This window comes from Papaver somniferum, chromosome 1 (assembly GCF_003573695.1).
Source record: "Papaver somniferum cultivar HN1 chromosome 1, ASM357369v1, whole genome shotgun sequence".
Lineage (NCBI taxonomy): Eukaryota > Viridiplantae > Streptophyta > Magnoliopsida > Ranunculales > Papaveraceae > Papaver > Papaver somniferum.
This window is the reverse complement of record NC_039358.1, coordinates 19,211,366-19,223,429: the sequence shown is the minus strand read 5'-3', so window position 1 is coordinate 19,223,429 and position 12,064 is coordinate 19,211,366. Positions and strand designations below refer to the sequence as shown.

The following is a 12,064-nucleotide window of genomic DNA, read 5'->3' as shown; positions in this document are numbered from 1 at the left end:
GTGAAGAGTTTAGAGGCTATAAAATTAGAGAAGGTTTTCTGAGTTCTGATCTACAAAATGAGATCTAAGTACAAGAAGTTGAGGTTGCACAATTGTTTAGTGACCTTCAGATATTCAAAATCTGCTGTCAGGTATTCAAAAATAAGGTACACAAGCCCATTACAACAAGTAATAATCTTGAAGATAAAAGTACTTTTAAAAGAAGTAGAAATTGAACACCCGAAAGACTTGGAAATCAAATATATTACTCTTCTTTAAGATCATGCACTCTCTTAACCAAATAGCATGGAAGGTGGTAAGCAGGTATGTGTATTTTTTTTATCTTTATTAATATAGTAATTTAGTGACTTCTAAATCTGATAGGACACTAATTGACTACTGACTGTGCAGTTGGTGAGCTTTCTGAATAGAGGATCATCTAAGATATCCATCTGTTGACGGAGCAAAATGAGTAGATCTATACTGCTTGCTGCAAATTTATAATTCTTTTCTTATAGCACCTGATTCTCTTACTACCAACAGGTCCTCTCTCTCCCTCCCCCAAAATTTAATTAATGTATATGTTGCGTCATTATTGAGATAATTTTTTTGATACCACATAAATCATCTTTAACAGTCTGTCATTCTGAAACTTTTGATTATATGTATCCAATTAATAGAAAGTTAACATTGATACCACATAATTCGAGCATTACCGGGTACTGGAGGTCCAATTTCCCGTTCGCGCTAATACCTGTAAGTTTCAAGGGGGAGAAAATGGATAATTACTCCCCATTAATATACAATGTCGGTGTAAAGCATATCACTCTTTCATCATGAATAATGAATCTGTCTAGGCTTTCGTCTTCAATTATATTAACTTATAGATTGATGTGCATGTATATGATTGTGCGCACGATACCGGATCGTTAATATAATTGCTCAATTTCAAAATTTCCGGAATTGCATACAATCATTACCAGATGTAGCTTTCTAGGATTTTTTTTTTTGCTGTTGTTGTTTCAGTTCTCCTTTATTTTGATTCTTATTGTCAATGAAACTATATTATGACTATAGGTTCCGCGATGACTGAACTGGGACTAGAAAAGTCACTCCTGAATGAAAAACTCCATTTTTGGACACTCTAAGTTAGGTTAGCAAAATCCATCTCTGAACTGGGTTTCATTGGTAATCCAACCAAAATAGGAATATACATTCCTCACAATGTTTTATTTTTTGCTGATTCAGTTTGTCAAGTGACAAGTATGCACAACTTGGATGATGATTCCTCCATACTGAAGGTATTCTACGATCTTAATTTTTTAGCGTCTTAAAAAATTAACGTTGGTTTAGTACTAAGAGATTGTTGTGGTAATTATTTGCAAGAAAAACTGCCAGTGGGGAAAATTACTGGACTAAAGTTTCTGATAACAGTGTAACATATCTCCAGCATTCCCCGAAAGTAAGCATAAGATTTATTGCTCATGTATTTACCTAATCACATAGTTAAGTCTCTCTCTTTGTGCCCCACTCAGACTTACGCAAGATTGTGGATTTGGTTGAGGTGCAGAGTTTCATATGGTTAGCACTGTCCAATTACAACGCTCAAACGTAAATTATACTAACTTTAACATGGGTTTAAGAGGGATGAGTTTTCTCAGTGGGGAGTAAGCCGGTGGCTAGCTGTCAGGGGGCAGGACGGGCCTATGCCTAGCATCAAAAAAAAAAAACTGCCCAATTACAAAATACCCTCTCTCCTGTCAAAGCAAATATTTTCTCTTCTATTTAGATTTATGTACTCAGGAAACCCTTGATATATTTGGTGACATATCTTATTCGGGCAGTTGATGGAAACATTTTGTTGCATCAAAGGGCTTTTGGCCATTATTGAATCAATAGTTGTGGGAATTATGGATATTATTCTGAGTTGTTACTCCTTGTCTTCCTGTTAATTTTGGTAATTCGTTTTTGCAGATTTGAGGTGTAGACTACATCGTCTAAGCTCATCTGGTTGAAATTTTCTACTGATTATCATAATACTAATTGAACACCCTCATCTACCTATAGAAAGGCAACCATCCATTTATGTTTGTGTAGTTATATTAAATTGGTCAATGAGTCAATGCTAAATGGATGTTCCTCTTTGGGTGATAGAACCACTGCGTTAATCAAGGACCAGTGGTTGAACAAGGATCAAAAGTAATCCCTATGCGAAGTGGTGAAGGGTGGGTTTTACTAATCCTGATTTTTCACAGGTTTATACCAGGCGGTTCATATGTTTTGCAGGATGTTTGTTGTTTAAGTATAATAATCAGTATCATGTTTGCATTTTCAGAGTTTACTCCCCTCTGGATGGTGACAGTCTGGCTTGAGGTGATGTTAGGTTTGCCGACAGGTTAATGTAAACAGGGAAAATCATTCAAGATCCTGAGCATCTGTTAGGGGTAAGTATATATACCTCGGTTTCGAGTTATATTCTTTACCGCAATTCCTTTGGGCAGCAGCAGAAAAACAAAATAAAAGTGGTATAAAGCGCAATGTTAAATATCTCAGTGTTTCATTACTGAACCAGTCTTGCAGTACCGAGTCCGTATACATCTGCATACATGCATGAATATTTGTTTATGACATCATATTTGATTTTGTAGGTGAAGAGGCTAATTTGGACAATGGGTGTCTCATCAGATTTGATTCATTTTTCGAGGTAATCTCTTCTCTCTTTGATTTATGTAATTTGCATTGCTATAAAGAGATGCAAATTGGTTCCTATTTAAAACGATATATATCTCAATCCCAGGCTCTGTAGTGAAGACTTGAGGTTAACATGTTTTGACTATTATGTTTAATGGTGTAATACAACTTATTTGTGAGCAATGTAATTTGGGTTTTATTGGTTTTGTATGTTACTTTACTCTAAAAATCGAACTTAGAACTTTTAAGATTATAATGGCGTAACCTGGAAATTTTGGTACAAATTTATTCTTCTTTTGTTCATTTGATCCATGTGTCTAAGATTTCGTTTTGTTTGCTAGATTGCCTTTATTTTTTTTCTTTTGGCATGTTTAATTTCTTTTAGAACAAAGTTTCATGGTTCAAAATGGTGCATCAATGAATATGAATCTGTGGCACAATGGTAGTGCGTCTGACATCAAGTTAGAAGGTTGTGTGTTCAATTCACACCAGATTCAGTCCTATATAGTAATCATTTTGTTATTGCATCCTTTACAAAATTCCTTAGGCTAGGTATCTCTTGACATTGATGATTGAATTGTGTTACACCAGATGAATAACGCGCTACGCATTCATGCCACCACCAGTATTAACAAGTACATTACGTCTTTTATAGATGAGAGAAACCTTCTTTTAGCTCTGTGAATGGGTCACTAATCACAAGAGATCACAATTTCTCTGATATTACTATATTAGCTACTTCCTTACACCTAATTCTATCATTACATGATTTTGCATTTGATTCACTAACCTGTGTACTTATAGCACTCAAGTTTTAAACGAATTAAGTGCTGGGAATCTACTTTCTATATGTTTGGAATCGGATCATTGAGATGCGGAGCGGGAAGAAAAATGAGAAATGATAAAATCTCCGCAAATTGTGGTACCTCTAGAATCCAGTTCCCTATTTTGCACATTGTGGTAAGTCAGCAAGGTAAAATACAAGTCAGAAAATTCTACTGAAATTCCGTTTCTTATTTGTAGGTTACCTTCTGAAATATCCAAGTGATGCTCAACTGTTTTCAAGGGGAATAAGGCTCCTATCAGTACGTACGGTACGACAATGAGGAGGTTACTTAGATATTCAGGTACAGAAATGAGGAAGGCAACAAGGACATAACACATACTATAAAGGAAAAAGATTGCTTTGATCGGCTATCTATTTATTGCTCTGCAACAAGTTATGAGTATTTGTTGCTCTGCAATAAGTTATGAGTCCTCTTTGCCTCGATTTTTTGCCATGCAAGTGGTCGTCTTTTAATGACTGGTTGAAACCTATTTTGGACATTTTTGGCAGGAGTTCACCCTTGCACTTGGTCCTTACTATGTAGCACTTGGTTCCAGAAGTCTGGATTAGGAAAACGCATGACTACTTTCAACAACCTCAAACCTTGCGTTTTAGTGAACTTTGCCATTTCATGTTTAATTTTTGTGTTAAGTCTGCAATAGCCAATATCAATAGTTGCAAAGGTGATGTTCGAAAACTGGAAAAAAGAGAAGTTGATGAAGAGGTAAGCATTACACAACCTAACATGCATCCGCATTAATAATTTCGTTATCCCATTGGCGATGTTATCACATCAGGAGTTCTGTTGACATCGCCTTCAAGAAGCCATAATATGTCTCAAAAACCACGACAGGGTTATGGATACTAGAATTGGGTTTTGGCTACTTAACTGTCAAATATGTAAAAAGATAGTTGAAGAAGTTTGTGAATGTTGATATGCTTTTTCTTTATATATGAAAATTTATGTGATCTGGACCTCAACATTATACACTTTTTCAATTAATAAATTCTTAGGTTAACATCAAGATTCACTTCCATACCATGGGTTGATTTATGGTGTTTTTCATGCCAGCGATTGCCTACAATCACTGCAAATATCATATTTTTTGGAAACAGTTAATTTTTTTTTTGAATTGGTCAGTAACCTGTGCTTTCTGGAAACAGTTAAATTTAATTTTTTTGAATTGGTCAGTAACATGTGCGAACTGTCTTCTATGAATAAGAGTTTTTTTTTTAAGAGAAGTCATGGTGGTTCTATAAGTTACCATCCAGCTGCATCAACTGAGGAGATGCTCAAAAGAACTAGGAGTAGCTTCTGCATAATTAATCGTAGTATGATTCAGTTTATGCAACTGGGTTAGTAACTTATGTGAACCCTCTTCGCTTGGATGTAAATATAATTTATTATAGGAAAGGTGAAGATGGTTCCTATAAGGTGCTAGCCAATTGCATCGTTGTGATACGTGGTAAATTGGTAATCAGCTCAGTTGCTTTCTATCACTCACTTGGGGGTAATGTTTTGTGTATTTGTAAATGTGTAGGCCACTTTTTGTTAACTCACGCCTTGGTGTTGGATTTCAAGTTGGGTATTGACAGGTCTTAGCAATCATTATTTTGTGTAGGAAGTTGACGTGTAGAAGGTTGGTCAACACTTCAACATTAGTCAGAAATTTATATGAACCCGCACCGAAGTTAGCAGGCCTAGGGTGATGATGGGCTTGCTGGATGATTCATGACACGGAATAGACAAAGATGTTTTTGAGGTAGTTCATGATACTATATCACTACATAATGTATTTTAATCCAAGCATACTTCAATGGATACATAATACTCCATCCGTCCTAGTTTACTTGCCAAAATAGGATTTTGCAAAAACTTGAAACAAATTCAAATTACTTCCACATACATCATCAATCTTTCAAATTACTTGTTTAATATACTAGTTTTTGTATCGCAGTTTTTATTTCTTTCTTGATAATTAGATAATTTTAGTGGGAAATATAGTCATTTTTTGGTACACTTTTGTTAAAAAAAACTCAATTTTGACAAGTAAACTAGGACGAAGGGAGTAATTAAGATTCTAAGAAGGTTAGTCCTTCCTTGAAGTATGTGAAAGTTATCATGTGTTATAAAAAATCCACAAATGAAATTAATGTGTCATAACCTGACAACGACTAAAGAAATTTTGGCACCTAATTCTATTAGGAGAAGGTCCTCAGATACCTAGCCTCAGGGATACCAAATGAAGGTAGAAAAGGTTTTTGCCAAAAAAAAATTAGTGTCATCCTAAATACTTGAGCTTACACTACGTCATGTCTTTCCATACTGTGAGCTGAGTTTAAAATAACATGAAAAACATGGTGCTACATGAGAGCATACTAAATCTCGATCGATTCTCAAATAGTTTATAAATTTTTGTGTGTAGATAATCACACAAATGTACCAGTAATTGTTATAATTATTGAAACATTTATTAGCGAGTTCTGTGATCTACGATTTTATTTTAACCAACCATGGCACACGATAATAGAAACATTTTCCAGTTTCGATATTCAGTATACAGATGTGTGTCTCAAATAATTTTTTTTCCAACAATTAGATTGTCTACGATCACAACAACTAGAGTATTGATCGATATACCGTAGGTTAATGAGTTTTCTTTTTAAAAAGAGGCTGGAGAATGAAAAAAGACTGTATAATTATCGATGTTCCTAAATCCCGGCTACCAGTAAAAGGTTGATATCAGTTGTAAAAATATTAGAGTAAAAGTAAGAGTTACAGACTGTATCATTTAAGGGAGTTCCATGGCCAATGGTAAAGATGTTAGAGAATGAGTTATTTTGGAATATATCAGTTGTATACGAAACCGTGTTAATAAAGAATCATCGGGCTTTTTCAGATATATTACTCAAAAGAATCGACACAATACAACCTTTAAGGTTGTTTTCATATATATCATTTTTTAATCAACACATATAGCTTTCTTATTTTGGTTGAACGTGGTATATGTACCAATGCAGACCAGGTATGAATTTGTACTGATTTATAGATTTTGATTTTATTTTTGTTTGGGAATAAGGGTTAAAAGAATTCTTCTGCAATTTTGTTAATGAATATATGCAAATTTTTATGTAGAATCATATTTTTTGAAGAGTTTTTTTGTTTATTTTTTGTCATATTTTTTTTTGTTAATATTGTAGAGTACCCTTATGTGAGATCCAGAAAAACACAAAATAAATGATCGAAATTCAAGATACTGCAAGATGAAAAACTATGGTTTATAAACATCCATAATACACAGAGCATTAAGTCATAGGATTGGAATCTCAAATAATATATGTCATTGGGGGCACGATCGTGGGATCAGGTTATTGTGTTATCATATATTCGTGTCCAAGGGAGCACAAAGAGCATGTAGATGAACCCAGTGACTTGTAAAACCTACCTGCATGAATTATTATCTACATATACCAGGAATCGTAAATGAAGAATCAAACACCATCAACATAGAACAAAATATATACTAATCAAAGCAACCAATGACTAGATATTCAAAGCAACAATTTTTGGTTCACCTACTTGGTCAATGACTTATAGAACCTAAATACTAATCTTTCTTAAAGGAATATGTTTTTTGTAACTTCAATATTTGGTCAGATTTTGCTTTCAATTTAAAAAAATTAATTACAATTTGATTGTGTTGATTTTTTTTTTGGATATGCATCTCTCCTTAAGGACAACGAGTCTGATTTTGGCCAGTATTCGTCGGTGTTACACGTTAGTATCTTATGCTATATATTGGATGTTTGTGTAATCCTTATTCAGCGTGCTCCTTCACATAAAGGTAGAAGAGAAAAAGGCTGCCAGAAAATATCATAGTGTGGGTTGCAATAGCTATTGGATTCACTATTGTGCCTAATTACATATGAATATACACCGTCCTGTAATAAAATTCTATTGTTATAGAAACCCCAAACGTGTAATAATTGTCACGGTTGTATTGGACATCAATCTTAATTGCACAACATATTTAATTTGCAGAGATCAATTTTTTTTGTACCATTTTACAAATGATTCATGTTCAAGTAACGACTATGAATCATATCACTCACATTTACTCAAATATATACCCTTAAACCTCTGATGCAATTATCAACTATTCAACAATGTATTTCTGCATACAAAAAGTAATCTACATAAAACAAATATAGATTCAACGAAAGCTTTCAATGGCTAATACCACCTAAGACGATCATCTAGAATATTCTTTCTCTTTATGGAAAATAATAACACAAGATGACTTGCGCTTAATTAAAGATTACAGAACTTTCTAACCAGAGATAACTTTTAGATGCATCAGATAACTACCATACTCGATCAGTCAAAAGACCAATTTATAGTTATGGTTTTGGCATTTCTTGCTTACCTTTAAAACAAACATATACCATACACATCGGTTAGTCTATTTTAAAAAAAGTTACATCCTCTGTCCAGATAAAAAATCTAGAGAAGGATATGTACTTGAATAAAGTTGAATGGTTGAAGAATGATAACCAAGCAGCATTTCTACTCTGATGCAACACTTCCCCAAGCTTTTAACGCCCATTGAGGAAGAAATCCGTTGCTTGCTGATAAATAATTTTATCCACTGATAATATTTAAGGCCAAAAACCATATTTTTATATGAAATAGATTTATGTTCCTACTTCCCACCAATAAACTTTTAGGTAGATTTCATCTTAATGCAAAGTAGAGCTAGGGAAGAAGATTAATATTTTAAAGTTCCTAGATTTTTTAAGTCAACACTTTTCAAGAATTTTATCTAGATTATGTTTGGTTTTTTGATATCTTAGATTGGGCTCACAATCACATCTGTTTTGCTAAAAAAGACTACGAAAACGTACTTTCGAAGTAAAGCACCAACAAATTATTTTTTTATACAGTTGATCCAACTTGAGAAGTTCTATTATGTCCTCCATTTTCTCTTAGTAACAAAGGTATTGTTCTCTCATCGTTATCACCATTACGTGCTAAGCTAAACTAATTTATAGTTTCCAACAAGGATATGTACTTTTTTTTATTTCAATATTGAGTAATGATGATTGGTTTTAAAACTAATTGGAAATATTATTAATGAAATTAAATCAAGTGATTGATATTATTACAAAATATATTTTTGATGGAACTGTGTCCCTAAATATTGACTGATTCTATTAATACTTATGTTATAGAAGTATGAGTACCCTGAAATGATATAAGCTATCTATATCCTGCGAAAAATATAGTATATGGACTTTATTTTATAATTGACCAAGTTGTAGGATTTTTAAAACATTTGAATACAGTAACTAAGATGTAGTTTTTTTTTAACTTTAAGACTTAAGACTAAAAGGAAAGGTTGAGCCGGCGCCGTAAGGCCCCAGTGATACCTAGTCACTGTAATAAAAAAAGGTGGTGTCTGACTCTGAGATTTGAGAGTCATTAAATGGACAAGATTTAACGGGGACCCTGATCTGGCGGTCCATAGCATCCGGATGGAGTTTTGACTTCGACGGCCAGGAAAGTTTGGTTTCCTGTGGACGTCCAGATATATAGAGATACTACTCCCAGTAAGCTAGAGACCTGAGACGGTATTTTGTTATGTGATTACGGTTTGTTTCACATAAAACCTTTTATGCTGCTACGGTTTTTCTCTCTCGAGCAGGAGCTCTAAAATTTTGAGAATTGTTTTTGTTTCCAAGATATTTGGATCCTGCAGTTAATCCGACGTTGGCCGATTGGTTTACCAAATAGATTCTGTGGACGTCCAGATATACCGATCGGTTTACTAAACAGATTCTGCTTGATGAGAGGAAGAAGAAGGTAACCCTAGAAATTTTGAATCTATTTATTTTTACTCTTATTGATTTATTGACTTGTGTTTGCTTTATGTGCTTGATGTGGGAAATTCAGGGGGAAAAGTTTATAACATTGATTCAGGAGGCAAAGTTTAATTTCAAAGACGACGCATAGGAAGGGAAGAACAAGGTAAACTTGTGGAAACCCTGGATTTTTTTAGAAATTAGATTGGGTTTTGGTGTACCCATGTTCAGATTGGGTTTTAATTTGGTGTAGGCAGATTGATTAAACTCAGGTTTGGTTTTCAGAGAATCCAAAAACTCAATCTTGCAACACCTTAAACATGCATTTTCATTGCGCAGTAACAACACAATAGTCGAACAGAACCCAACACGTCTTCGTTCTAATGAGCGTCTATGATGAATTCAACCCTTGGTGACAACTAATTAAGCCAAATTTGGTAGGTCAAAGAACAGATGCTTATTCTGTAACCTTAATATGGATTACCATTGGAAAATAAACACAACCAATTGTTAATATTGTTTTTATTACTTCTAATAATGTTGATGATGATGAATTGCTTATCATTGTGTTGTTCACTGGATTTGGAATTATGTAAGCTCGATGCAAAGTTTTTATATACTCGCAGGGGTTTGATGGACAACACGGTCTTTGGAATTATGTAAGCTCGATGCCCGTACAGGTTTGTTTAGGATATGAAAGAAGAATAGAGGTATTGATGTCAACAAGTTCAGGTCTAAGAACTCTTTCACCAGGAAAGTCGTTGAAGCTGTTGCATCTGCTAATGCTCTAGGATAAATCCAAACTATGAGCTATTGTTGTCTAAATCCTGAGTTCCATACCTTATTCAGGTATAGATGATCTTTCTTTAGTAAATCGTTTGGGCTACCATGTCTTTGCAGAGTTTCTCCGACCGCTCCAATGATTGTGATAATCTGATGAGTCTGTGTACCACAACGAAGGGAAGGTAGAATATTATGTTTCAGTATTGTTATCAACGGTTACTATTGGCCAAACTTTTCTTCCAGTGATGCAATTGCTAGATTTTATTCACGTGTATGAAACCGTTGATGTGGTGGTTGTTTTATTTTTTGGTTCATTATTTTGCTGGAGCTGATAATTTGAACATTACAGTTTTATTCATATGTTTGGTACTCCTTAAATTGTTGTTTGTTGTTGGATAGAACTAATTTCATCAACTAAAGTGGTGAGCCACTGAAATCCTTCAAATTCTACAAGACTGCAGAGGTTCCCATCAGTTATTGCAACATCAAGCAGGGGGGTTTGAAGAAGATAGAAAGCTCAAGACATCAATCGGGACAGACTTCTCATGCATGACCAAGCTGGTATGCAAAAATTATAGATGTTTGTAACATTTTGGGATGGTGTTTTTGTCTAAAATGCCCTCATTTATCAAAGAACACAGCGCCATCTGTGAATCTATCAAGGTATGTTGTTTGTTTGATTTGAAGCTTTACAAATGCATAAATAAATATAATTAATGTATCCAGATCGTACCTATGATTACATTACTTAATCCTATGATAGCATCTGTAATTTCAGAGGGAATATCACAACTTCGATGACGAAGATTTATATCGACATACTAGATTAGTGACATCAGCTGCTGAACTCCCCCAAAACAGACACTCTAAAAGCTAGGCCTTATTTTCTTTGTCTTCTCGAGGATTCCTAACTAAGGTGAGGCTCTCTGTCGGCTTAAACTGAAGAAACTACATAAAAAAAAAATTGTTAACAGCATATTACTATTGTAGTATGTGTGTAGATTACAGAGTCATTCAATAAATAGCTTCTCTGCTATCCCGAAATCAGGCAACACTTCGAAACAAACCATGATTTTTTTTTTATTCATGTTTGCTGGATTTGCAGTGGATACACATAGCTCTGGAGTATGGAATGCTTGGACGATTTTATTAAATATGATGCTCTTAACTTCATCGACTTAATTGTAGGACAGAAGCACAACAGTTTCCAAGAATCTTCACGGTCTGATCCATTCTCTTCTTTTCAATTATGACCGTGAAGTGAGGAAATATGAAATTTTTGCAGGCATAGAAGGAAGTGGAAAAACAGGGCTTGTCAATGGCACAACAAAGAATTTTAGGTTCAGCTTTTCTTAAGCTGATGCAGTAGTTCTCAGCTTCATTACTCTCCCTTTTCATTGGATAGTTCGAATGTTGGTTGATCTTAGCCTTTTGTTTCAAATTTTTATAAACAGCTGATTTTTTTCTATTGAATTTTTAAAGTTAATCATTCTGAAGAGTAACGTCTATCATTTGCACCATTGCAGGAACAAACATCAAGCAATGATATGAGAAGTACCGGAAAATTGCATAGAAGAATTGCTCTACAACATTAGTAATGGAGACTGTCCTAAATATTTTTCATCAGAAATAATAATTTTTGACATACAGGTGAAGAATATGGAAGAGCTCAAGAATGGTTACAACATTGTTGGGCTTCACAGGTAAATGCTGCAAAACATCCTTAATTAATATACATATACATGAACCGATGAAATGCTGGCTGGGGCGCTTCTCCATTTGTGCAGTCTAACATCCGAATCAAGTAGTATATCCTACTGACGGGTCAGCAGTGTATCTAGCTTGGAAACCATCTACATCAAGGATATATAAAGGTCCAGTAGTGTGTTAATGTATCTCTTAATCCATGGATCCTATAATGGA

General features: G+C 34.3%; 1 protein-coding gene, 1 long non-coding RNA gene and 1 other non-coding gene across 3 annotated transcripts in view; 2 read left to right on the top strand and 1 right to left on the bottom strand.

Moving 5' to 3' along the window:
• The window catches only part of LOC113280618 (uncharacterized oxidoreductase C663.09c-like), a 100,212-nt gene that overhangs the window by 17,067 nt on the left and 71,081 nt on the right, over positions 1 to 12,064 (bottom strand).
• On the top strand, positions 1,231 to 1,616 carry LOC113280716. The gene is made up of 3 exons (XR_003325746.1): positions 1,231 to 1,280; positions 1,366 to 1,441; positions 1,550 to 1,616. It is a non-coding gene; the product is annotated as an uncharacterized LOC113280716 (long non-coding RNA).
• On the top strand, positions 3,096 to 3,167 carry TRNASTOP-UCA. The gene has a single exon. It is a non-coding gene; the product is annotated as a tRNA-Sec (tRNA).